The sequence below is a fragment of the Microcebus murinus genome, chromosome 6, assembly GCF_040939455.1.
Source record: "Microcebus murinus isolate Inina chromosome 6, M.murinus_Inina_mat1.0, whole genome shotgun sequence".
Classification (NCBI taxonomy): Eukaryota; Metazoa; Chordata; class Mammalia; order Primates; family Cheirogaleidae; genus Microcebus; species Microcebus murinus.
This window is the reverse complement of record NC_134109.1, coordinates 10,247,566-10,273,676: the sequence shown is the minus strand read 5'-3', so window position 1 is coordinate 10,273,676 and position 26,111 is coordinate 10,247,566. Positions and strand designations below refer to the sequence as shown.

The window sequence follows — 26,111 nt, the reverse complement described above, 5'->3', positions numbered from 1 at the left end:
ATTAACTGGTCTGTGAAATCTGTCCTGCAGGCAAAGACATAGGGGCAGCTCAGCTTTTCCACACAATCTACATAAATCTGATATGCTAACTGAAAACATACACTGATTTCTCCAAAATTAAAAACTCATTAAAAAGTCTCCTTCGCAGGATCCAGGCATTTGGGCACAAAAACATCTGAGGGGAGGGGCAAAAAGATGGCCTCGGCCACCCGCCCCCTGGGGTACAGAGCTGGTCACCTGCCAATAAACACTACAACCCTCCCCGGGAGGGACTGGAGAGTCGCGCCCTCCTGCCAGCACCGAGCCCCCTGGCTTCGTCCCCTCCCGACCGCCCCCCCGCCGGCGCAGTGACCCCAACATCAGAGCAGGGCCCCGGGATGCTTCCCAGTCGCCGGGCACGCGTTTCCACCTCGGCCAGCTCCGCGCCACTTTGGCGTGCGTACCTGGACCTGTCAAAAGCCCCATTCTCCACGGGGCCGGCGCGGTGAGCCGCGAGGACCCGGCTCCACTGCGGGCGGGGAGGCAGCCGAGGCCCCCGCCCACGCCAACGCGGCCGCAGAAACTCTCCCCAAAGGCTGACCCGGGGGCAGGCGCCAGGATCGGGCCCAGGGGCACAGCCCGGCCCCGCAGACGCCCGATCCGCAGGCCGGCCGCGCGGCGCAGCCCAGGGGCGACGAGGCCCCGCAAGGCCGCGCCATCTGGCAGCGCCGGCCAGGCCCCAACGCGCGCTCGGGCCCAGGGCCGGCACGCAGGCCTCGGGGCGGAGGCGGGAGCGCGGCCAGACGGAGCCATTCCCCGCCCGGGACACAAAGCGACTCCGCGAGAGCCCGCCTCACCTGCAGCACGGGGCGCCGCGGGCCTTCGAGAACCATCGGACCCCGCTCCGGCGCGCGCGTCACAGCCCAGGCCTCCCGGTGCCGCCCGGCGCCGCCGCCGCCGCCGCCATTTCCTGCCGCTCGCCGTCGCCTCGTCCCCGCTGTCAGGTTACTCCATTCACCTGGGCCTGGAGCAGCCTGCGCCGCGCCGCGCCGCGACTCCGCCTCGACCCCTCCCGCCGGCGCCTGCGGAGACTGCGCAGCGCCCGGCTGGCCCGCAGCCCGCGCACGGCTAGCGGCAACGGCGCACAGCGGCTTGGAGAATCCCACCGGCGCCCGCGCCGCCCCTCCGCGCCCCCACGCTCCGCTTGCCCCGCGGCGGCATGAGAGCGAGCTTGTGATTGGACAGGGCGCGGCGGTGAAAGGTTAATCCCGGCCCTCCAGCCACTCAGGAGCGGGGAGACAGCAGACGCAGGCTGTGGAGGCCGAGGCGGCGTTTGCGGCCCAGCGCCTTGACGGGACTCTAGAGTTCCACTCCTTGCGGCCCCCGGCTTTTGCAGTGCTCTGGAGCCCGCATGCCAGGAATGGGGTGCTCGCCACGCCTGGCAGACTCTCCTGGCTTTCGAAATTCGCCTGCCCTCATTGTAGCACCTTCTGGCACCCACCGCGCCCTAAACGTGGCCTGTCCCCACGACCCTAATTGTCTCCTTTGACCGCCTCCCTCTTCGGTGGCCTCCGCATTTGGAGGAATAATAATAAACACCCACTGCCCCTTCACCACCTGGGATAGACAGCGGCCCTATTTATGTACATTGTTCATTTGCACAGGTCGGAACCTTGTAGCTGTGCGTTATTAATAAAACACGGATGGAAGTGAAGGAAGTGGCTGGCTTAAAGAAAATCGTCTGAATTTATCCCAAAATGTAGGTATCGCTTCCACTGGACACCTCTGATAGACCGATTTACTCCAGGTGAGGTACAATAGCAGTTACCACGTTTCTGCTGCTGTTAGGAGTTAGCACTTAGCACACCTACTGTGCGCTGTCCTGTCGTGTGTCGTTGCTACCCACCCCACGCGGGTGCTGAACACTCAAAATATGCTAGTCAGAATTGAGATGCACGTGTTCTTTACCAAATACGAAGGTTAAACACCTCACTAATAATTTATTATATTGATTACCTGTTGATGCAATAATATTTTTGATATATTAGGATAAATATTCGTTTCTTTTTTTAAAGTAAGTATGAAATTTGAAATATCATCCGTGGCCTGCATTATATTGCTACTGGACAGACTGGTCTGGGGCTTATGTGCCCAGGATCCTTTGGTGGATGCTGTGAGGTAGGTGTTGTAATTGCTTCCCATTTTACCAGATGAAGAAACTGATCAACTTCCAGCAGACCAACAGCTGATAAGAGAACAACTGAGATTTTAACCCAGGTAGTCTGGCTTCGGGGCTGGGTGTGCTCAGTCATTACTGTGCTCAAATTTTGATCGTGTATTTACTATGAATTGGAAGTTTCGCCTAAACATAGGATATTCATGAGCAAAGTTAGGAAGTAGAATGCTCCTGGCACACCTACATATTAAAAAAAAATAAATACTGTTTCTTATGTGTCAAGCACTGTGAGCAATAAATCTCCCCAGTAATACATATAAAGGTTTTCTGGATGTAATCTTTTTGTTGTGTGTGTGTATGTATGTTTTTTTAGAGACATGGTCTCAGCTCTGTCACCCAGACTGGAGTATGGTGGTATGATCAGAGCTCACTGTACCCCCGAACTCTTGTGATCCAAGTGATCACCCTAGGTGATCCTCCTGCCTCAGCCTCCTGAGTAGCTGGGATTACAGGGTATGCCATCAGATCAGGCTCTGGAGATCGTCTTTCCCTAGAAGAATGGCATCTCAGTGTGGAGGTGGGCACTGGGCTACATGGGCAGTGGAAATTTGTATGAAGATAAAACTTTCAGGCCCTCCCTTTTGTTCCTACACAACCTGTCAAGAAGAGCTGGGCTTCTCCATCAGCAGGTTTGTCTGATTTATATTAATTTTTAATTTTTATGTTTAAAATAAGTAATACATACACATGGCTCATCTGTCAGCAAGCATATAAAAGATACACAGTGGAAAAAAGCCCTACCGCACACCTATCCTCATGTCCCAAACAGGTGACCGGTGTTTTTGCTCATTCTTCAAAATGTGTATGCATATACAAGCCAAGACTGACATATATTCTTTGTGTTCCTGATTTACAAAAATGCCAACATTTCATATCTTGGTGTGTTTTTTTTAAACCTAATATATCCAAAAAATGTGTCTGTAGCAATATAGACAGAGCTGCTTGCTATTTTTTTCAATTCCCATAGCATTTTATTACAGGGAGATACATACCATAATATACCAATTGTCTATTGATGAACATGTAGACTTTCAGTCTTTTACAATTAAAGGTAGATTCATTTTGAGTTGAATCAGTATATGGGGTGAGGTATGGATCCAAATTAATTTTTTTTTCAGATGGCTACACAGTTGGCCATTTATTGAAGAGTTCACTTCTGAACTCTGTATTTGTTCCAGTGGTCTATCTATTCATGCTCTAGTTACTAGTTTGTTTTAAATCTGTAGACATAAAATCTTGTAAGGGATAGTGTTTCACACTTTGTTGGGATCACTAGAAATCTCAGAGCTAATATTTCAGCCTATGTTAAGCAACTGTACAGTACCATGTGGTATGCATTTTCTGTGGGCTAATTTTTATTTTCCCTTAGGCCCGATTATTTCCACAATTTGTTTTATTTTTTGTAAAACAAGCCAAAATACAAATATACTTTTGTTTAAGACACCCTGTTTGCAAGTAGCAGAAACGAACCTGAACTAGCTTAACCAAAAGAAGAGAATTTATCATAGTGATGTAGGAGCTTCTCACAAAAGCCAGGTATGGTCATATCTTAGCAAAAAACTAGAGCCAGTAGTTGGAAAGCTTCCAGGAACCCAAAAGGTACTCTCTGTGCCCCTCTTCTGTGATTGCTCTCTCTCCACTGTTTCCGTCTGCTTTTCCGTCTCCGTAGGAGAATATGCACTCCCATATTCATCTAGGAAGTCAGCTCAGTACAGAGTTGGAGCCTAAACCAGGAAGATGAGGCAGCATCCCTGCAAGGTCAGGCAGCTGGTTACACACAGGTCTATACAAAGGAAAACTATATTGAGAGTTATGGGAGCCAAATTTCTCACTGTTGGAGAAGGGGGTTATAGAACAAGAAGAAATTTGTGTAGTTGGATTGTAATCGGAGGTATTGATAGGATTTCATGGTTTTCAATACATGTAGAAAAAAATATAAATGTAAAAGTGTGTGTGTGTATATGTACATATATATCTATGTATATACATAAATTCCTTTTGTCCACTGAGAGGGCCTTGGAGCAGCAACCCCACAATAGCCAAGAGAACATCTCACACTCAGATGTAAATACCATTCTCCACTAGAAATAATTAAGGCTCTTTGGAGAAATGGTTGCTTTCAGGGTTGGGAAAAGAAAGTATAAGATGAGCCTAGAATACCTTTTTGTGCCAGAAAGTATGGAAATGCCCAAAGAATGGTGGAGACATTTTAAAAGAACAAGCCAATCAGTTAGAAGGAGCTTTCATTGGCCAAATCTGGGACAATTTAAACATCAGAATAAATCAGGACTTACATCCAATGGAATAAAATAGAATCTGAGTCAACACTGATTTTTTTTAAGGAAATGTATAAATGAAAAGAAAAAGTTCTTTCTTAGAATGCACTAACAAATTTAGAAGAAATAATGCAATTAGAAAGTCACCATTTTGCAATCATCAGACAAGAAATATCAATGCTTGCTAAATCTAGTGGGTAAAAGTTGGATGAGGAATAAGATATTTACATAGGTTCAAAGCATCTCCCCATGAAATTCTTATTTAACAAATGAAATTTTACAAAAGAGAAATCTAGCAGACACCACCTCTCTCAAGTTATCAAAGTTAACTCTCATGTGAGGGTGACACACCCCACTAGTGTCCCATGGTGCAGCTATATAACATGGGATTTATTGGGGGAAACTTACATGCAGAGAGTGGCAGAGTGCATCCTGTTCCCTGAACTTTTACTATTACACAGCAAAGGCTGAGCGTAGCTGTTGTGTGTGTACCATGGCCCAGGTGCCAGCAGAACAGGACCTGCCTCAGCCAGCAGCCAGGTGTGCAACAGAGACAGTCATACCCCATACTGTGTTACATACTTTAGCCTAACTGGGCTTAAGGAGTTCCTGGTTTCTCTAAGTAAGTAGAAATACATTAAGGGAAACCCCACATACAGTGAAAAGGAATAGGCATACTGAAAGCCAAAGTCTACATGCAGAGGACCCTGGGAACAGCCTTGCCCACCAGGAATGTTAACATTGGCCCGAGGTCTTGTCTCTCCATAGAGCTGTTTGTTCCAGCTCAGCCAGTTCTCAGCTCTGCTACCAAAAGAGGGAAGGAAATGAACCTCCAGGACCATCCAGACTTGTCATTCATCATTAATGTCACTAGCAATGGAACAAACCAGCATCAGGTTCTACAGCATCACTTCTGTAGTATTTCTGCCCAAAATGCACCTGAATCTTATCATGAGGAAACATCAGACAGACCCAAATTAGTCTACAAAACTGTAATTTAAAAAATGTTAAGGTATTAAAATCAAAGAAGAACTAATAAACAGTTTCAGGATGAAAGACTGAAAATACATAACAAACAACAGAGTGCAACGTGTAATCCTCATTTGGATCTTTTTGCCCTAAAAGATATTATTGGTATAGGTGGCAAAAGCAAATGGGATTTCTGGGTGAAGGGCATATATAGGAGAGTTATTTTATTTTATGCAACTTTTATGTTTGGAATTATTTTCAAATAAAAAGTAAAAATTAGGCCGGGCGCTGTGGCTCACGCCTGTAATCCTAGCTCTTGGGAGGCCGAGGCGGGCGGATTGCTCAAGGTCAGGAGTTCCAAACCAGCCTGAGCAAGAGCGAGACCCCGTCTCTACTATAAATAGAAAGAAATTAATTGGCCAACTGATATATATATATATAAAAAAAAAAATTAGCCGGGCATGGTGGCGCATGCCTGTAGTCCCAGCTACCTGGGAGGCTGAGGCAGAAGGATCACTCGAGCCCAGGAGTTTGAGGTTGCTGTGAGCTAGGCTGACGCCACGGCACTCACTCTAGCCTGGGCAACAAAAGCGAGACTCTGTCTCAAAAAAAAAAAAAAAAAAAAAAGTAAAAATTAAAAGCAATAAACTATAAAAAATACTACGGGATCCACAGAAGAGCTAGTAGAACTAATATATAGAGTTTACCAAGATCACTGCATGCACAGTCAATATACAAAAATCAATCATATTTCTACATACTAGCAATAAATAATTGGAAATTGAAATTTAAAATATCACAATGGCATCAAAACATATGAAACACTTTGGGATAAATCTAACAAAATATTTACAAATGTTTATGCTGAAAACTAAAAACCAATTGATGAGAGAGAGTGAAGAAGACCTAAATAAATGAAGAGGTACATCATGTTCATGGAGCAAAGATTCAGTATCATAAAGATGTCAGTTCTACCAAAATTGAACTTTAGATTCTATGCAATTCCAATCAAAATCCCAGCAGACATTTTTGGTTTTGTTTTTGTAGAAATGTATAAGTTGACAATTTAAAGAATGCTATATACAAAAATTAACTCAAAATGGATTATAGAGATAAATATAAAGCCTAAAAGTGTAAGATTTCTAAATGAAATGATAGAAGAAAACTTTTGTAACCTTGGGTTACAAAAAGGTTTCTTTAACCCTAACAAAAAGTATGAACAAGAAACTTTGAAAACTGACAAATCGTACATCTTAAAAGTTAAAACTTCTGCACTTTGGAAAAGATACTGCTAAGGACATGAAAAAACAAACCACAGACTTGGAGAAGATATTTTCAAAATGTATATGTGATACATGATTTTTATCCACAATATATGAAGAACTCTTACAACTCAGTAATAAAAAAAGAAAAATAACCCAATTAAAAAATGTGGACAAAAGATTAGATGCCTTACCAGTGAAAATATATATAATAACAAATATAATTTTTCTATTTTTTGTAGATATGGAGTTTTACTATGTTGCTCAGGATGGTCTTGAACTCCTGGCCTCAAGCTCTCCTCCAACCTCAGGCTCACAAATGTTGGGATTACAGGTGTGAGCCACCACGCCTGGCCCTGTTGTGTTTACTCTTGTCCCTGCCTCCCTGGCCTCACTCCCAATCCTACTTTCCCACTAAGCAGAGTTCCTCAAGGGCACAGATGGTAATGTTCCTATCTTACTCATCTCTGTGTCTCCAAAGTCTAGCACATAGCAAAGAGAAAGGGAAGGAAGGGAGGAAGGCAACCTAAGTTTTTGTATGATTTCATATAACTTAAACATATATTTTCTCATCACACCACTAGTATGAAGATACTATCCTCTGTTTAAAGTTTGACTAGAATTACCTTCTTTCCATGGAGTTTCCAGGCCAGTCGCACAGCCGACCAACTCCCGCAGAAGGCAGCGAGCCATGTGTTAGTGCAGCACGCACACAAATTGTTCTGTCTTCTCCATGGTGCCTCAGACAATGTCCTTCTATGGAACTGCCAGTCACAGACTCCAACCCTAACCTCAGAGTTGGGCACGTTAAGGTTGAAGCAATCACTGTGCACTGCTCTCTTGGCCACATGATCCCAGCCTGGTCAATCGGTATCCGTCCCTAAGATGCTTCTGCCCAGAGTTCATGAGGATGAATCCCTTTGCTTTGCTGGTCACAGTGTTGTAAGTGTGTAGTCCTGAAAACTGCTGGCAGCTGTGTTCCTTAAGTATGAAGAGAGCCCGTTCCAGTAGAAGCAAACTAAGCCAAGAAACAGACAGAGATGAAAGATGGAGACAGGGAATAGAGGAGGAAAAGGCAGGAGGGCTGGGGGTAAAGAGAGAGAAACTAATCAACTTTATCTCATTTGTCTTCAGTCTTGTTTTCTGTAGTAGATAATGAGATAACAGGAAAGGGATGAAAACAATTATGTTTCTTTTGGTAAGAAGCTTTCTTGGTCAGATAAGGAAATTCAAGAGTACCTCCCTGTGTTTGGTGGGGGAGTGTGACAAGACAAGGTTAGAGCGACCTTGGTTCTGAGGTTTACTTATGAGGCTTTGCAATTTTCAGAAAGACTCAGCATGCCCAAGCGCCATATTTTGGGGACTTAGTTTCTGCACTACAACATGTTTAAGTCCTTGATCCAAGGTTTCCTTAAATACAGCTTCACCCATTCCTGTCCCCATTATTTTTAAAGCTATTTGTACTGCTTTTCTGTCATCGCAAGGAAAATGATTTCCATAAACTGTGGTAGTGAGATAGTGTATATACGGTGGGAACAAAGTCAGACTCTGCAGTAGGAATCCTATTCCAGCTCTGTCTCTTACTAGATTGCCTTACTAAGCTTCAGCTCCCACCTTTGTAAAGCGGGAATAATAATACCTGTTGCACGCAGCTGAAAGATTCAGTTGTTGACCTAAAAGGAAGAGGCCGAAGCACAAAATATGATTTAAAGCGTTGACTTGAGCCAAAGTAAGTACAGAAGACACGGACACAGCAACCTTGGATATGAGCTCCATTTGGCCTTTGTTACAAGCAAGTTTTTAAAGGCAATAACCAAAAGCGAATAGGGAGTGGCCTGACCGAAAGTTGTTCATCAGGCGTTCTCATTGGTTTACAGAATTAACTTTGATCAGTAATTGTCTACACACTATTAAGCTGTAGGGTGTGGGATATAGTGTCCAGTGTGGCATTATTAGGTTAATTTATAGCAAGTAGTTTTAAGAGATGAATACTTGGCTCAAAGCAGGGAGTAGGACGTGATTGCTGTCTCATTTTTTTTTTTTTTTTTTTTTTTGAGACAGAGTCTCGCTTTGTTGTCCAGGCTAGAGTGAGTGCCATGGCGTCAGCCTCGCTCACAGCAACCTCAAACTCCTGGGCTCAAGCGATCCTCCTGCCTCAGCCTCCCCAAGTAGCTGGGACTACAGGCATGCGCCACCATGCCCGGCTAATTTTTTATATATATATCAGTTGGCCAATTAATTTCTTTCTATTTATAGTAGAGACGGGGTCTCGCTCAGGCTGGTTTTGAACTCCTGACCTTGAGCAATCCGCCCGCCTCGGCCTCCCAAGAGCTAGGATTACAGGCGTGAGCCACAGCGCCCGGCCTGCTGTCTCATTTTAATGTCTATCCGGGCCTGATAGTTTAAAAAGACTTGCATCCTTCAGATAAAAGTTTTCTAATACTAAGATAATGAGAACACAATAAGCATTTAATAAATTGTAGTTACCATTGATACTAGAGACATATAGCATGAATAATTTAAATCAACTAAACAGGAATAGCAACATTCTTCTCATCAGCTCATGGGATAGTTTCTAAGATAGAACCATATGTGAGGCCACAAAACAGTCTTGATAAATTTTAAAAAATCAAAATCATATCAAGTATCTTCTTAGACCACAGTGGAATAAAACTGGAAATCATTTCCAAGAGGAAGTTCCAAAACTAAACAAATACATGGAAATTAAACAAATCTACTCCTGAATGATCTCTGGGTCAATGACAAAATCTAGAAGAAAATTAAAAAATGTTTTGAAATGAACAAAACGAGTGACACAACTTAACACCTCTGAGAAACAGCAAAAGCAATGCTAAGAGGGGAGTTAATAGCATTAAACACCTACATCAAAAGACTGAAAGATAACAAATAAACAACTTAATGTCCTACCTCAAGGAACTAGAAAAACAAGAACAAACCAAACCCAAAGGTAGCAGAATAAAGGAAATAATAAAGGACAATAAAGATCAGAGTAGAACTAAACAAAATTGAGACCAAAAAGCAAACAAAACAAAACAAAACAAAACAAAAACAGGTCAATGAAACACAAATTTGGTTCTTTGAAAAGATAAACAAAATGGATAGACCACTAGCTAGATTAACCAAGAAAAGAAGAGAGAAAATTCAAATAAACTCAATCAGAAATGAAGAAGGAAACATTGCAACTTATACCACAGAAATACAAAGGTCATCTGAGACTACCATAAACATCTCTACACCCACAAACCAGAAAACTTAGAGGAAATGGATAAATTCCGGGAAACATAGTAACCTCCCGTCCTCGAATCAGGAAGAAATAAAAAACCTGAACAGCCTAAAACAAGTAGTGAGATGGAATCAGTAATAAAAAATCTCTCCAAAACAACAAAAAAAGCCCAGAACCAGAGCGACTCACTGCCAAATTCTTTTTCTTTTTTTCTTACAAAAAAAAACCAAATGTGAACAAACACTGCCAAATTCTGTCAGAGGTACAAATAAGAACTGGTACCCATCCTACTAAAATTTTTCCAAAAGATCGAGAAGGAGGGAATTCTTCTTAGTTCATTCTACAAAGCCAGCATCACCCTGATACCAAAGCCAGGAAAGGATGCAAGAAAAATAGAAACCTATAGACCAGTATCCCTCACACATATAGATGCAAAAATCCTCAACAAAATCCTAGCACACTGAATATGTTAAAAGGGCAGATTCTTAATTCCCAGAGATTCTGATGGAGTGGGTCTAGGGCAGGACGTTCCACATGTGAATTTTAACTCACTCTTGTGATTCTGTTTTCTCCTCTTTACACTGTTACTGCCCCGGTTCTGGTCCTCTATTCCTCTATTTCCTGCAGTCTGAACCTGCTAGTATCCACCTTCTACTTCGCTTCCCGGTAATTATTCTCCTGTCCTGCCCTGGGTCAAACCTCTCAATGGCTCCCCAGTGTTTGCAGAATTTCCACCTAGAGCTCAAGGTTTTCAGAAGATGGTCCCCGCTTATGTAACCTCTTGCCCTGCCACCTTACTGCACCTTTCCCACACTGGGCTGCACTGTTTCCAAAACACGATGAAATTTCACACCTCTGTGCAGTGGTTCATGCTGTTCCTCTTGCCTGAAATGCCCTTCCTCCTTCTGTGCCCTTAGAAATTCTACCTTCTTCAGTATTTATCTCAAGTGTCTCCTCCTTTGGGAGGTCACACCATTCTGTGAGCCGATACTCCACTGCTCCAGACCCTACCCTCTGCAACAGGGAGGATTTCTTCCTTCATTTCCAAGGCACACTGCATGGACTTTTATTTAAGCACTTATCACAGGGTATGGTTCTTCTCGAGTGTCCTTTTTGTCTATCAGACAATAGTTCCTTGAAGCTTCTCCCAGTTCAGAAAGTGATGTCTGGCCTGTGTTAGGCATAGCTGCCATAAATGAACGACCAGGTCTGTCACGGAGCTGTCACCTCCGACCACGCAGTTTCATTGCCTTCAATTTCCAAAAGTTATCCCGCTGCGCATCACTTAATTTTACCCCACTCCAATGATGGTGGTTTTTAGATAAAGTGGAGTAACTCCTTTTACACCCTAAAACCTTGGCCCTTCTGAGGCCGCATAAAGTGAGCAGATCACCAAATGTCAGCTGGGACTAGGAGCTCCCTGAGGGCAGCAACCTTGCGTTAATTCTATTTATATCTCTCGGACTCTACTGACAGGCTCTGAGCCCAACATCACTCACAGAACTCCTAAATTCATTATGAAAGTAAATCCATAAAGGCAAAACCTGGAGATATCCAATTCAAAGTATTTACAGTAGATGGAGCTATATGTTTCACTGTGGTCTACTCTGCATTTCATATATCATGTGAAATTATTAACATTTTGGCAGTTACTAATCAGCTCATACTTTTTCGCTTAAGCATATTAAAAGTCAATGGGACTCACTTGTCCTGTTTAGCCTTGTTAGCTATAAATTGCTAGAAAATGTTATTAAAGAGTTTTCCTAAAATTTGCACTGTTGATTGAAAGCAATCGGTATACACAATAGAAGGCATTATTAAAAACCAGAGAGATAATAGATGCAATGTATGAAAGACATTTATATTTCATACAGGGGAAGCCAACTCACAAATAGAGAGGCCAACCCCACTTATAATCTTAAAAAGGCAAAGAAAAAAGGTATTATTTTATAAATATATTTTATACATTAACCAAAAATGTAAGTGGTAATGCCCAAATCTGGTGAAGTTCTGTTGAAACTGTTGCATTCATAGTAATGATAATTGGTATCCTTTTGGAAATCAACTTTGGTAGGAAACATATAAAAAAATCTCTCTTTTGAACTGGGAATATTCCTGGGTGCTTTTGCTAAGAAATAATCCAGAATGAAAAAGTTAAATTCATGAAGGTGTTTATTGTAGCATTTTTATCATAGTAAAATATTCAAGACAACCTAAATAATAAATATAAAGTGAGCAAGCAAAATTTGGTATTAGAATGATTTGATATTCTATAGCCATTAAAATATGTATGCAGTCTATAAAGAGATATGGAAAAATGCTTAGGAAGGGAGGATTGGACCAAATATTTCAGAATATAATCTTATATCTATTCTCTGGTTAGGCTTCATAAAAATTGTATGTAAATAAAACAAAGACTAAATTAAAGAGAAAAATTAATATATGTCTTAAGTTATTACAAATGGAATTTTCTCCTTTAAAATATTTTTGTTGTTATAAGGTCAGGTGTAGTGGCTCAGTTCTGTAATTCCAACACTTGGGGGGCCAAGGGAGGAGTTGGAGTCCAAGAGTTTGAGACCGGCCTGGGCAAAATGGCAAACAAAAAATTTCTTTTAAAAGTTTTAAAAATTTAAAATGGCATGGTGATGTGTGCCTATAGTCCCAGCTACTCAGGAGGCTGAGGCAGGAGGATTGCTTGAGCCTAGGAATTTGAGGGAAGAATGACCTATGATCATGCCACTGCACTGTAGCCTGGGCAACAGAGTGAGACCAGGTCTAAAAAAAAAAAAAACTCAAAAAATTTCTGTTGTTATAAGTTTTTGTAGTTAAAAAATTAGAATATTTACTCCATCCTTTCAGTTTGCATGCTAGATCAAAGCAGGTAGAAATTTGTTGATTCAGAATTTTATATATAATCAGAAATAATAGCATTATAGGTAGCTTTGGACACCTCTGCTATTTTTCCATCAATAGTACACATATTTCTGTCCTCAATCTGGTATAAATTAAATCACCAGACTACAAGATCTTTAAAAAATGGGGAAATAATATCCTATTCTCCTATTCATCTGTTTTCTCCAGACCCAACACAATCAGTAGATGCTGAAAACCACTTTTCCATAATCTATATTAAGTGATGAAGTGGCGAAGAAAATTTCTAAACAAGCTCCCAGCTTGTGGCTATGAAGTTTATGGATTCCTTCCTGGTTCACCAGACCTAAAATAAGTGAATGAGAGTCCTTGTGCATGAGGTGTTCAATAAGTGACTTTTGGATGAATGACCACTTGATGTAGTCATAAAAACTGGTACTAAAATAGAACAAGAGAGATGAAGTATCTCTCAGTCTAATTTTTATGTAGTAAGGACTAAACTTCTGAGATTACAGGGTGACAAAAGGGTTACAGTTCTATAGTTCCTTTCTTAGTGTTTCTGGACCCTAGCAATGTAGTTTTGGGAAAATGGCAAAGACCAGGGGACAATCCTTCCAACAGCAAGATCTATGAGTAGGACACATCATTTTCACTTACATCTTATGGGTCAGAACCCAGTCACATGGCCGAACCAAGCTGCAAGGAAGGCTGGGAAATGGAGTCTTTACCAGGCGACTAGGGCTGAGCTAAACATGTAGAACAGTTAGTAAGGTACAACCAGTAGTCTGCCATAATAAGATATTTTAAAACTCTTCTTAATTGTGGAAAATTTCAAGATGTAGAAGTATATATAACGAACTTCAGTGTACCCATCACAAATCTTCAACCATTACCAACATTTGACAATCCTGTTTTATCTTTTTCCCACCCCCTACATTTTTTCCTGGTTTTTTTTTGTTGTTGTAAAATATATATAACATAAAATTTGCATTATTTTTAGTATTCCAGTTTACCCACAAATGCATCAAAATACATCTCTGACAATGACTTTTTTTTTACATAAACATCTGCCATTTTCACACATAAACAATAATTCATTAATATCATCTAATTTCCAGTTCATGTTAAAATTTACCCATATGTCTAATAAGCGTCCTTGTCCATGGCATGTTCCACGAGTCAATTTTGAACGAATGACCACTTGATATAATAATTGTACAATGATTCATTCAAATCAGGGTCCAAAGTCCATACATTGCATTTGGTTAGTATTTCTGATAAGTCTCCTTTGTTCTGTAACATCTCCTCACCCCCACTTTCTAAAATATCAGTTTAACCGTGACCGATTAGTTCAGTTGGTTAGAGCCTGGTGCTAATAAAATATCATCAGTTTATTAGAGAGACCAGACCATTTTTCCAGAACAATATTCCACAATAAGTTTTTAACTTTGGTTGAATTAGGTCCTCAGGAAGCATTCTTTCTTTTTTCCTTTTTTTTTTTTTTTTTGAGACAGAGTCTCGCTTTGCTGCCCAGGCTAGAGTGAGTGCCGTGGCGACAGCCTTGCTTACAGCAACCTCAAACTCCTGGGCTCAAGCCATCCTACTGCCTCAGCCTCCCAAATAGCTGGGACTACAGGCATGTGCCACAATGCCCGGCTAATTTTTTCTATATATATTAGTTGGCCAATTAATTCCTTTCTATTTATAGTAGAGACAGGGTCTCGCTCTAGCTCAGGCTGGTCTTGAACTCCTGACCTCGAGCAATCTTCCCGCCTCAGCCTCTCAGAGTGCTAGAATTACAGGCGTGAGCCACCGGGCCCAGCCAGGAAGCATTCTTTATAATAGATTTCTAATCTTTATAATAGATTTATCTGGCCAAAAGGCAAGAACATCTCTTTGGCTTTGTGTCCCACATTGACAAGCGGAAGTGTTCATCAAGTGTGCTGCCATCAGTTGGGTATTATCATACTGTGTTCCTCACAGCTTGGTGAACACCAGGTGGCTGGCGTCTGAAATTGTGTGCTAATTTGACATGTGTAAAATCATAGGCAATTTTCAATTTGTTAACTTAAAATGTGTCAAGTAGTACTTTTTTTTTTTTTTTTTTTTTTTGAGACAGAGTCTTACTCTGTTACCCAGGCTAGAGTGCCATGGTGTCAGCCTAGCTTACAGCAACCTCAAACTCCTGGGCTCAAGCTATCCTCCTGCCTCAGCCTCCCGAGTAGCTGGGAATTACAGGCATGCACCACCATGCGCAGCTAATTTTTTCTATATATTTTTAGTTGGCCAATTACTTTCTTTCTATTTTCAGTAGAGACAGGGTCTCTCTCTTGTTCAGGCTGGTTTCAAACTCCTGACCTTGAGCAATCCTCCCGCCTTGGCCTCCCAGAGTGCTAGGATTATAGGCATGAGCCACCGTGCCCAGCCTCAAGTAGTACTTTTAACTTACATTTCCTTAGTTGCCATCATCGCTCTTGTATTTATTTACGATTCACATTTTCTCTTACATGACTTGGTTATTCATATCCTCTCACCAGACAAAGGTGCACCCCACTAAACCCTTAGGTGATTCTATAGTAACTTCCTATTGTAATCACAACTCTGTCTTTCTCTTTCTTTTAAATTCAACTTTTAAACTGAGTACAAAGTACAGACAGTTCCAATGTACACCCCCACCCACACACAGTTTCCTCTATTATTAACAACTTGCATTAGTGTGGTACATTTGGTACAATTAATGAACCAGTATTGATACACTATTATTGATAGTATATCAATTGATACACTATTAACTAAAGTCCATAGTTTACATTAGTATTCATTGTTGTGTTGTATAGTTGTAGTGGTTGTGACAAAGGCACAATGACATGTATCTGCCATTACCATCTCATGCAGAATAGTTTCACTGCCCTAAAAATCCTCTGCTGCTTCACCCATCCCCAGGGAACTTTGGTAATCACTGATCTTTCTACAGTCTATAGTTTTGCTGCTTCCAGAATGTCATATAGTTGGAATCCTACAGTCTGTAGCCTTTTCAGACTGGCTTTTTAAACTTAGCAATATGCATTTAAGGTTTCTCTGTGTATTTTCATGGATTGATGGCTCATTTCTTCGTATCACTGAATAATATTTCACTGCACAGGTGTTTAGCTGTTCCACAATTAAAAAGCTATTCCCCTATTGATTGCTTTCAAATGTGGCAATTATGAATAAAGCAGCTATAACCATTCAAGTATAAATTTTTGTGTGGGCATAAGTTTTCAGTTCATTTGGGTAAATGCCAGGAGCATGATTGTTGGATCGTATGGGGAGAGCACATGGTGACACCTTCAGAAGTTGGCAAGGTTGAACTCTTGGTCCTGAAGAGGCATCAGAAAGGTGTCCCTGGAGGCTTTCCCTGGGGTTTGATGGGGTAGGACCCATGCAGGGATTTTCTCATTGATTTGCATATTGCTCTCAAAGCTTTAAAAATCTCAGGTCTGGTTCTCCACCTCTCCCTGCAATTCAACGATCCCATATGCTTTTATTTATTTACTTATTTAATTTTGGCGGAATTTATAGCTTTTATACAAACAGAATAAAACAAACAAAAACACCTAGCATTATAAGCACTCTACAGATATCCTTTTTTTTTTTTTTTTTTTTTTTTTGAGACAGAGTCTCGCTTTGTTTTCCAGGCTAGAGTGAGTGCCGTGGCGTCAGCCTAGCTCACAGCAACCTCAAACTCCTGGGCTCAAGCGATCCTCCTGCCTCAGCCTCCCGAGTAGCTGGGACTACAGGCATGCGCCACCATGCCCGGCTAATTTTTTTTTATATATATATCAGTTGGCCAATTAATTTCTTTCTATTTATAGTAGAGACGGGGTCTCGCTCTTGCTCAGGCTGGTTTTGAACTCCTGACCTTGAGCAATCCACCCGCCTCGGCCTCCCAAGAGCTAGGATTACAGGCGTGAGCCACAGCGCCCGGCCTTACAGATATCCTTTTATTTCTTTTCTGCTTAATTGTCCAGAGTTCATTTCTCTTGCTTGGAACTAAGAATCTTGACTGATCAATTTCCTTCACTGGACCCGGAGAAAGGGAGAAAGCTGAGCCTTCCAGCACTCGTGTTTACAGGACTTTTGCTGCAAAACTGTTTTCGGAATCCAAAATAAAGCAGAGGCCATTGGAGTCCGGATACTACATTGTTTATATTGATGAGCTGACCCAAGACAAAGCATCAGAGGAACATATCCAAATTACCAAGGATGCTGGATTTGGAAGAAGAATCTTCAGCTCTTCCTCTTAGGCAGTAATCAAGATGTACATTGAGTTGTCATGGAAAGGTAGATTTTAGGGACAGAGATTGGGGTTAGAATTTAGACCTTGTTACCTATTCCCTAGGTGCAGCCTTGGACAAGCTCAGCCTCCTTTCCTTCATCTATTACATAAAACAGGATGGCAATAATCTACCCCTTCAGAGTTATCACAAGGATCGAAGGTAAAAATGAACATCAATAGTTATAATAGTTATTTAATAAGTGGTCATTATTATTAGGTGTCCTACTGGGAAAATGATGAGGCAACCCCATTCCCCAAAATGAGCAAGAAGAGACTGGAGCAGACACTACCAGCTTCCTCCCCACTATTCACTCTCCCTTTCTTCTTTATTAACAAAGAATATTTTTTTTTTCCTAGAGGGCAGCAATATTCCCAACTACAGAACTGCACTCCCCGACTGACTTCCCCTGCAGCCCAGGGGTGGCCATGCCCCACAGCGTTGGGCAGCAGGACTTTCTATTTTATTTTCTCCTTGTGGTTTCCTTCTATTTTCCTGGCACAGGGATGTTAGGCTGGGGAGCAGAGGCCATCTTTTGATCAGAAGAGACCACTGGGGAGAAACAGAATAGAAGACAGAGGATAAAAGAAATCTGTGACATTGGTGACATGACGGTGCCACTGCCCCTCAGGACCACCTACTTCAATCGCCCGTGGGAGAAAATGAAACTGTATGCGATGAAGCCACTGAAGTCGGTGACTTACTCTTAACTGATGTAGAGACCACCTCTACATGGCCCTTGGATCCAGGAATGAACTGGCTTTTAATAATGACTTAAAATATGAATGACAGAACATTCAGGAGAGGTGGAAGAAAGCCTAGATTTTTATCCCCATTATCACACAGAGAGTAAAAGCAAAAATTATGTCTTGATAGATTTAGAAAAACAAATTATTTCCCCATAGCATCTGTGTAATGGGGTATCCGTCTCTGGTTTGAGGTGTAAAACACCTGTCTCGTTGGCCCCCATTCCACATGCTGTACACAGGAGGACGTTTGGGGATTCCTGCCCCTCCCCAATTTGTGTACAGAGGTCCTTGAGCATTTAAGACGTGGGGAGAAGTCTGATTTGGTTCGGTCCTGCCTGACGAGGAGCCTTGATGATGCTGGAAGATGCCACTTAGTGAAGCCAGGCATTCACCTGTGTCCAGTGGGGCGCTTGGGCAAGATCTCCTGCATCTGGAGAAGCCACAGGCCCTAGCCCAGGGGTCCTCAAACTTTTCAAACAGGCGGCCAGTTCACTGTCTCTCAGACTGTTGGAGGGCCGGACTGTAGTTTTATAAAAACTATGAACAAATTCCTATGCACACTGCATATGTCTCATTTTGAAGTAAAAAAAACAAATGGGCAAAAATACCCGCATGTGGCCCGCGGGCCGTAGTTTGAGGACACCTGCCCTAGACAGTGCCTTCCCCTGGCAGGAGAAATTCTTCTAGTGTCGGGCTGGCCTGTTTGTCAGGGCTGTTCTCAGTGAAGGGGGCTCACAGCCGACTGGTTAATGTTGTTTGGGATAAAGCTCCTGTGAGTCATTCACCAGCCACTTCCCAGGGCATTTGGTAAGCTCAGCAAGGTGGGGGTGGGCCTGTTCTGGTGTCAGCCCCCTCAGGAATGTACTGCAGTGAGAGCCCCTCCTCTGTACCTCCTCCTGCCCATCAATACCATCTTCTTCACCATCATTACCATCATCATCACCATCATAACTCATCACCATCATCATCATCCATATCATCATCATCACCATCATCATCATCAAATGGCCCTTCCTGGTCCGGTCACACCATCAGTAAAATAAGAAATATCACATGCTTCTATGAACCTTGGAAGTATATCATCAAAACAAAATCAGACCACATATTTGCAAGCGCTTCACATCCTTGGAGAGCAAACTGAAAACAATATTAGAAAATAAACCGATGAGCTGAGACATGGAATTTTTGATAAGTAGCAACTTCTCCATAATACATAATAATTATTCTGGTTGCCTTAAAGCAATAGCAAGTTATAATTTCCCTTTAGAAGGTAGGAAGTACAGGTGGTTTGAGGAAATGCCACTAAAATGTAGCCTCTGGGCTGCTGTGCGTCCTTGGGCCTCTACAAGGTAAGTTCAAAAATTGAGAGCAAGCGCGTAGTCCCTTCTGGGGATGGTAACAGTGTCATTTTATGTACACTGAATCTATTGATATATATTTGGGGTTTGCATTGTTATGTTAATTTTAATTTCAGTTTTTCAGGTAATTAATTTTTACTGTGTTTTATAAAAGTATTGGTCTGTGACAGATATTGGAAATACTTATTTTCTACGCCCTTCATCTCACATAGTTTGGTTTTAGCATTTCTCCTTGTGCACTTTGATTTTATGAAACTCTGTGCCCAGATGGGCCAGGCTCCAGTCCCCGGTCCCAGCCAAGCTCCATCTCTGGAGGGAGATCCCCCACAAGCATCGCCTGAGATCCCCCCAGAATCTCCAGGAACTGAGCTTACACGTCTTAGCCAATAATTTTACACAAAATGGCACCGAAGTGGTTTCAAAGCTAACTTTCCCCACCCCAACACCCCTAGGCCCGAATATACAATTTACCTGTACGGATCAGATTAAAAACTACACTCAGCCTCTAGTTTTTCCGTAGACTTTAGCCCAGAAGGGCTAGATGACGTCACACGAGGGCTCTCACGTTACTGGCACTAGTGGGCCCCTCCCCACGGGTGGTTCCCACCCTTCATGCCACGGCACAGCAATTAGGATCGAGAGGATCCCACTGCGGAAAGGCTGCTGTCTGTCTAGAAAATTCACAGCCATCAGAGACATCTCCAGGGTTGTAGTTGTGGCACAAAAAGGTCTGCAGATGATGAATGTTGGGTGGGAGAGGGGGCTGAGATCTCAACTTGAAGACTGTTCAGAAGGAAAGAAAGAATGATGCTAATCTAATAATATGAGCATTTGTGCTCGGGTCATTTCTTGGGTGTTTTTATATACAGTAGCTCTTTTCAGTCCTCACAGTGGGGTATTGTCATGACTTCCATTTCACAGTTGAGGGAACTGAGGCTTGGGAAAGTTGGGGCTGGTCTGAGGTCCTGAAAGAGCTGACCCCTGGGTCAGGGTGCCAGGGAAGCTCTCCCGGCCAGTTTTCTTCCCTGCGGCAGGACGCGGGCCTCAGACCAGAACCCTGGCGGCCACTCTCTGCCTGTGGGTCTCTGTGAGCCCTGCCCAGAGCAGCCAGGGACCTCATGCCCAGGTCACATTCTCCGGGGGTAGGGCACCTCTGGGGACACGGAAGGAAGATTCCAGTGGCCCCGGGTTCTGCTCGCACTACCTTCATTCATTCTTTCCTTCCGGCCTCCCCAGCCGCCCACCACAAAACTCATTACCTTCACAGCCCAGCGCCCGGGAAAGTGCTCCAGAAATGCGAGCTGCCTTCCACGGACATCGCTTTCCTCCAGCTCCTGGGCGAGCTCCTTCAGAGGACAGGTTTGATCTCATTCCCTCTCTGTGGCTACCGCTTCGCCCCGTGTACCCAGCAGGCCCTCTCTGCAGGTGTGTTCAAGGAGCAAGAAACCCACAGGCGTGTCCTTGCTACACAGCTCGGACAAGGAGATGAGAGCCGATGTGTGGCTCTTCTGGGGATCACTCGAGGCAGGGGCCGCCTGTCACCGCCTCTTCCATTCTGCAGCACAGAACATGGCTGTGTCGTCTGGATGTACAGTCACCACTTGGACCGCTAGGACAACAGCCTAGGGATGTTCTGGCTCCCAGCCAGAAGGGTGCTGGGATCAGCAGAAGGGACAAGAAAGCTGCCGCGCTGAGCCTGGACTGCCTCTCTCTTAGGAAAGGGAAAAATAAAGCTTTCATTGTATCTAACCATTGCTTTTTTTTAGGTTTTCTGTCACACGCAGCTGAAATTAATCCTAAACGTTACACGGAATGTTCAATTGAATGGAAAGAAAACTGTCACCCCATCTTCCCACCTTGAGCTTTTTATGGCGTAACCACTAGTCCAAAATAGGCTCGTGCCGCCAAGTGGAAGCTGGATCACGCCGAGCTGGCTCCGAGCTTTGGGAATGTAGGTGCAGGGTTTATCCTCCTATCTTATCTCCCCTCTCTTTCACGTGGCCAGAGAGTTGGATGTGTCTTCTCTCTGTGTTTCTCCTCTCCTGCCTTCACGCAGGGCGCAGGCTCTGCACAACGTGCAGGAAGGTGTGAGAAGGGCATCCTAGCATCTGGATTCCAAAGATTAGAAATGCGGGCACAGCAGGATGAGTGGGAGGAAGACCCAGCCTGGGGCGCGGTGCAGAGGGGGGAGTGGTGAGGGGAGACCATCCTGGGGCTCTGCAGGGTGCTGGCGGGAATGGCCTCACGGTCCACTGGGGACCCGAGAGCCCAAAACCCACCAGAGGGTGCCAAGCCCCACTCTTGGCACACAGCATGGCAGCTAAGGGGCTGTGTCCTGCCCGGTGTGGATGGGGGGCAGTGACCTCTGGGCATTCTCGGTACCATGGGCCCGAGTACCTGTAAGCAGGAAGAGGGAGGGAGATCCCTAAAGGGCAGCTCAGACTTAACCTGCTCAGACTCCACTCCTGATCTTCCTCCCAAGCTGCCTCCTCCCTTTCCTCCACCTCGGCCAGCAGTGTCGCTGTCCTTCCAGATGCTCAGGCCCCAACCTTGGAGCCTTTCTCTGCCCTTTCTCACACACCCCGCACCCACCCCATTTGCAAATCCAGAGGGTCTACTTTCAACATGCGTGTAGAATTTGAACACTGCTCCCCACCTCTGCTGCTCCCACCCGGGCCCTTCCCATTGTCATCTCTTTCCTGCGTCGTGGGAATGGACTTCCTGTGCCTGCCCTTGCTCCCCGGAGCCTATTCTCATCATGTCAGCCAGAGCTCGCCTGCTCAAGTGTAAGCTGACATGTGCTCAGGACCTTCCAGTGGATCCAGCTCACTCTCGTTAAAGGCCAAACTCTGTACACGTCCTGCAAGGCCCTACCTGACCTGCCCCCTTTTCCCCTGCAGACCCCCCTCCTCCCTGTCTCCCCTCCCTCACCTGGTTTGCCAAACCAGGCTCTTCGATGTCCCTTGACACCACCAGCCATGATCCGACCTCAGTGCCTTTGCACCGCCTGCTCCCTTTGCTCAGGAAAACTCTTGCCTCCCAACACTCAAAGGATTTGTCTCTGCAGCTCTTTCAGGTCGTTAGTCAAATGTCTCCCCCTCAAAGAGGCCTTTCCTGACTACTAACATTGTGGCACCTCCCTGTGCACCCCGAATCTGACCTTCCTTCCCTGCCCTTTCTTATAGCACTTACTAGGATGTACCTGACATACATATATTTCACCATCTTGTTTGTCTGCCTCTCCCCGCTAGAATGTGAGTTCTAGGAGGATAAGGGCTTTGTTTTGGTTCCTACTATATTCTGGGCAAGAACAGTGCCTGGCACCAAGGAGGTGTGCGGATAAGTATTTGTTGCCCACTTTTTATTTGCTCTCCCTCTGTCCCTACCTCACTCGTGCTGCCCCGGGTTGCACCCCCTGCACCCCCGAGTGATGCATCATTATGGAAGCTGTGACTCGGGCCCTGTTTTCTGGGGAGCTCGGGCTACTAGAGTAACTTACCGTGGGTCACACAGCTAGTAAAAGACAGATTTGGGATTCAGACCCGGGCAGTCTAACTCCAGAGCGTTTCAGCTACTGTTCTTGTCACTAGTGCTTCTTGGAGCTTTGCATGCAAAGGCTCAAGGCAAATTAATGCAGTGAAAAAAGGACACATTTCCTACAATCTCTACACCCGTACAGCCAACTGGCTTCATTTTGACCTGGCAAAAGCATTATTTGCTGGGACTATTTGTTGGAATGATAGTGTAATTTCTGGTTGGCAAAAGCATGAACACACATGGAAATAAATATTATCAATGAAACGGTCAGTTCAAGGAATTTATATTCAAAAATTTTCTCAAGAATACATATAATTTTACAAGATCATTCATCATAGCACCAAGCCCAATATTCCTTAATAGAAAACAGTCAAATAACAAATACTCCAGTTAATTTCCCACAGGTATAAATTATGCAAAGCCATTTATATCTTCATTTACAATAATCAATAAATAAGAGTGAACATTCATACAATTTTTTATAAAGATCCCTTTTGTACAAAGCTATAGCTGTGTAAATACTAAATAGACAAAATAATCCTTGTACTACAAAATAACATTTCACTCTGCTTCCTCAATAGTTCTCTTAGAGCTCTCAGTAAAAATTTTCAGAGTCAATTAAGTCCTGCCATGACATTAAGAAAACATTAAATCTGCTAAATATATCACAGACTCCCCCAAAAATAAAGCATCTATCACCATCCAATACAATATGCTCTGAACAAAATCCTTTCTCCAGGTTTCATAATCTGTCTCGGGGAGCACAACAGAGAACAACCATTTTCCATTGTTACTGTTGTCTTTGGCCCACAGCATCTGCACCAATGAAAGCGATGCAGGCAGCAATTTCAAGGGCAAAATGCAGTGTTCCTTTCACCACACTCTCCTTCCCTGGGTACCACTCCCACCCCAGGGACATTCTACACAAACATGCTAAGCCTTTGGCTTAAAGGATCCTTTTTGGAATGCAAACAGCTCTGATTACGAGAGGAATTCATTGCCTATTTATTCTGAGTCACTGCCAGGGGAAGGGGCAAGAGATGGGAGGGTGGGAAGGTCCAGCTGTTCACAGCTATTTGTTCCTGCAACTGAACTTCTGAGTTTGAAAAACTTCCTCGGGGAAACCGCCTCAGATGCTGACTTAATTTAAGGAGACCAGCTTAGTTCTGGGAGCCCCAGGCGGCAGATTTCCCAGGTTTTACTCCACACTTTCATCCCAAACCTTTAGCAGTCGAGACTACTTTCTGTTTTACCAAACTCTTCCCAGAGGCACCTTTCTTAGATGCCAAAGCCAGGATGTACTGCTGTAAGCTTTGGAATTTACTTATCTACAGAGGTACATTCATTTTAAAGCAAATAGGTCACTTACTGAGATAAACAAATAAAAACCTAACTTGGTAACTTTTGGGTTTTTAAACCTAGAAAGGACTTTTTGAAAGGGGTCTTCCGACTTCCAACCCAGAGATGTAAATGGATTATTCACAGTGTCTGCAGGTGAGCTGGGATGTGGCTTCCTGGTACCCAGACCAGCACAGGCACTACCAGAGTTTCCTTTAAACAAGTGTCTCAATCCTTGCATGACACGTAGGAATACAGGCATATTGTCTATGTCCTTTCTCACAGCTTGGTCTTGCAGAGAATGTGCCCCTGTTGACTTTTGGTGAGACTAAAAGAAGTGGTAGCTGTTGCAAACAGAATACACCTATCCGATGTATTTTGTTTTTTTGTAACAATGCAAAAATCACAACTTTTAAACTTAAAACAAAGGAAAACTAATAACCCCTATCTCAGAGACCAATCAATTATGACTTCATCCAAGTAATTCATGGTCTCCACCCTTGCTGTGTTCAGGCCTTCTCTACTCTGCTTTTTGAAAGACAAAGCCCAATTTCCTACTCTGGAAGTATGTGTTGGAAGTGAAGAGGGGAACAGCTGGAGGCAGGATGTATAGTTAATTGAAGTCACCAAAGAACTGTCTTTGATGTTTGACACTGAGATTTTACTGCTAAAGGCCCTTTAGTGGCAGTCATAGGCTACCACCTGAATTTGGGACTTCCTCAGTCATTTCCACGTGAGTAAGAAGGAGAGATTTAAGCAATTTTAATATGGGGTTGAGAGTCAAAGTGTGCAGAAACTCAGGGAGATAGGAGAAGCCTGCAAAGTAGGAGATTGCAAAGTGACTCATAAACTTCACTACTTTCCCAACTCTGATGGTTTCTACCCACAACTTACCAACTAGGCCAAAGTCACCAAGAATCAGAACCATACTAGTGCGTAACATTATTTTCCAAGCAGTGAGGTTCAGAGTGCAAATCAATCTTTGAAAATGTGTCCTGTGTCCCCAGGCCTGCTATTTACACAGCTCTCTGCTATGACCTTATTTTCTGTCTTGTGCTTTAGTTTCCTCTCTGAAATAAATACCTCCCACGACTTTTGTAAAGGTCACATGAGTTAATGAGTATATGATGGCTTAGGCTTCCTCTTGCAAAAGGCATGTGAGTTAGATTTGAGACAGGGCAGCTGGGAAGAGGGTGGTGGACTGGAGAGAGGTTAGAAGCAGCAACGGCAAACCAGATGTTAGGAAAGGAAGTACGGTCAGTGCTTGGAGAGGAGGGAAACTGAGATCAAGGGGCCACTGGGCATTCTGCGACTTCACAACAGATGTGCAAGGAAGGAAATGTTCATTCAACCAATAAGTGCTGAGTGTCTACCTGCTCAGAGAAGTTCACATGCCAAGATCACCCAGGTAATCTGGTGGCAGAGCTGGGACTACAACCTAGATCTGCCTGACTCTTTTCCTATCCCACCATACCTTCCAGAGAAGAAGGAAAGGAGTAATTAAGAAACAACAACAAGAATTCAGAATGAAAGAGCCCCCTGCCAGATGAAGCTGGACTTGACACCTGAGTGTCAGGAATTTAAAGAAGTTAGCAGTGGGCTCGACGCTGTAGATTGTTGTGCAGAGAGAGGCACGTGCATATTTAAAAAATAGCACAAAATACTGGTTGTCTTTTTCCCGTAGACAAGAATGTTTTCTGGCATGTTGCTGCTACAGCTCTGGCTGGGAGGAACTGCCTGCCTGATGTGTTTTCATCAAGGTTTTCAGAATAAGTTCTAAACACAAGTCAGTCAGTCTTCCCGGCATTGCGGGGTTTGGCTATTCCAGAACGGTCAGCTCAGGAACTTTGATCACTTCTGCACACTGTCGGAGAACCAGGAGCTTGGGGTTGCCAGGCCTTTAGCCCCTCTACCTGACTAAGCTCACCTCAAGCCCTGTCTTATGAATGACAGTGGAGAAACGACAAGGCTTGAAG

At 43.6% G+C, this 26,111-nt stretch overlaps 1 long non-coding RNA gene across 1 annotated transcript; it reads right to left on the bottom strand.

Annotated features, from left to right (window-relative positions):
* Positions 1-3,878: 3,878 nt before the first annotated feature.
* LOC142871431 (uncharacterized) lies at positions 3,879-20,846 on the bottom strand. The gene is made up of 3 exons (XR_012919674.1): positions 20,520-20,846; positions 7,349-7,740; positions 3,879-3,966 (listed from the first exon to the last, which is right to left on the bottom strand). It is a non-coding gene; the product is annotated as an uncharacterized LOC142871431 (long non-coding RNA).
* Positions 20,847-26,111: the final 5,265 nt, after the last annotated feature.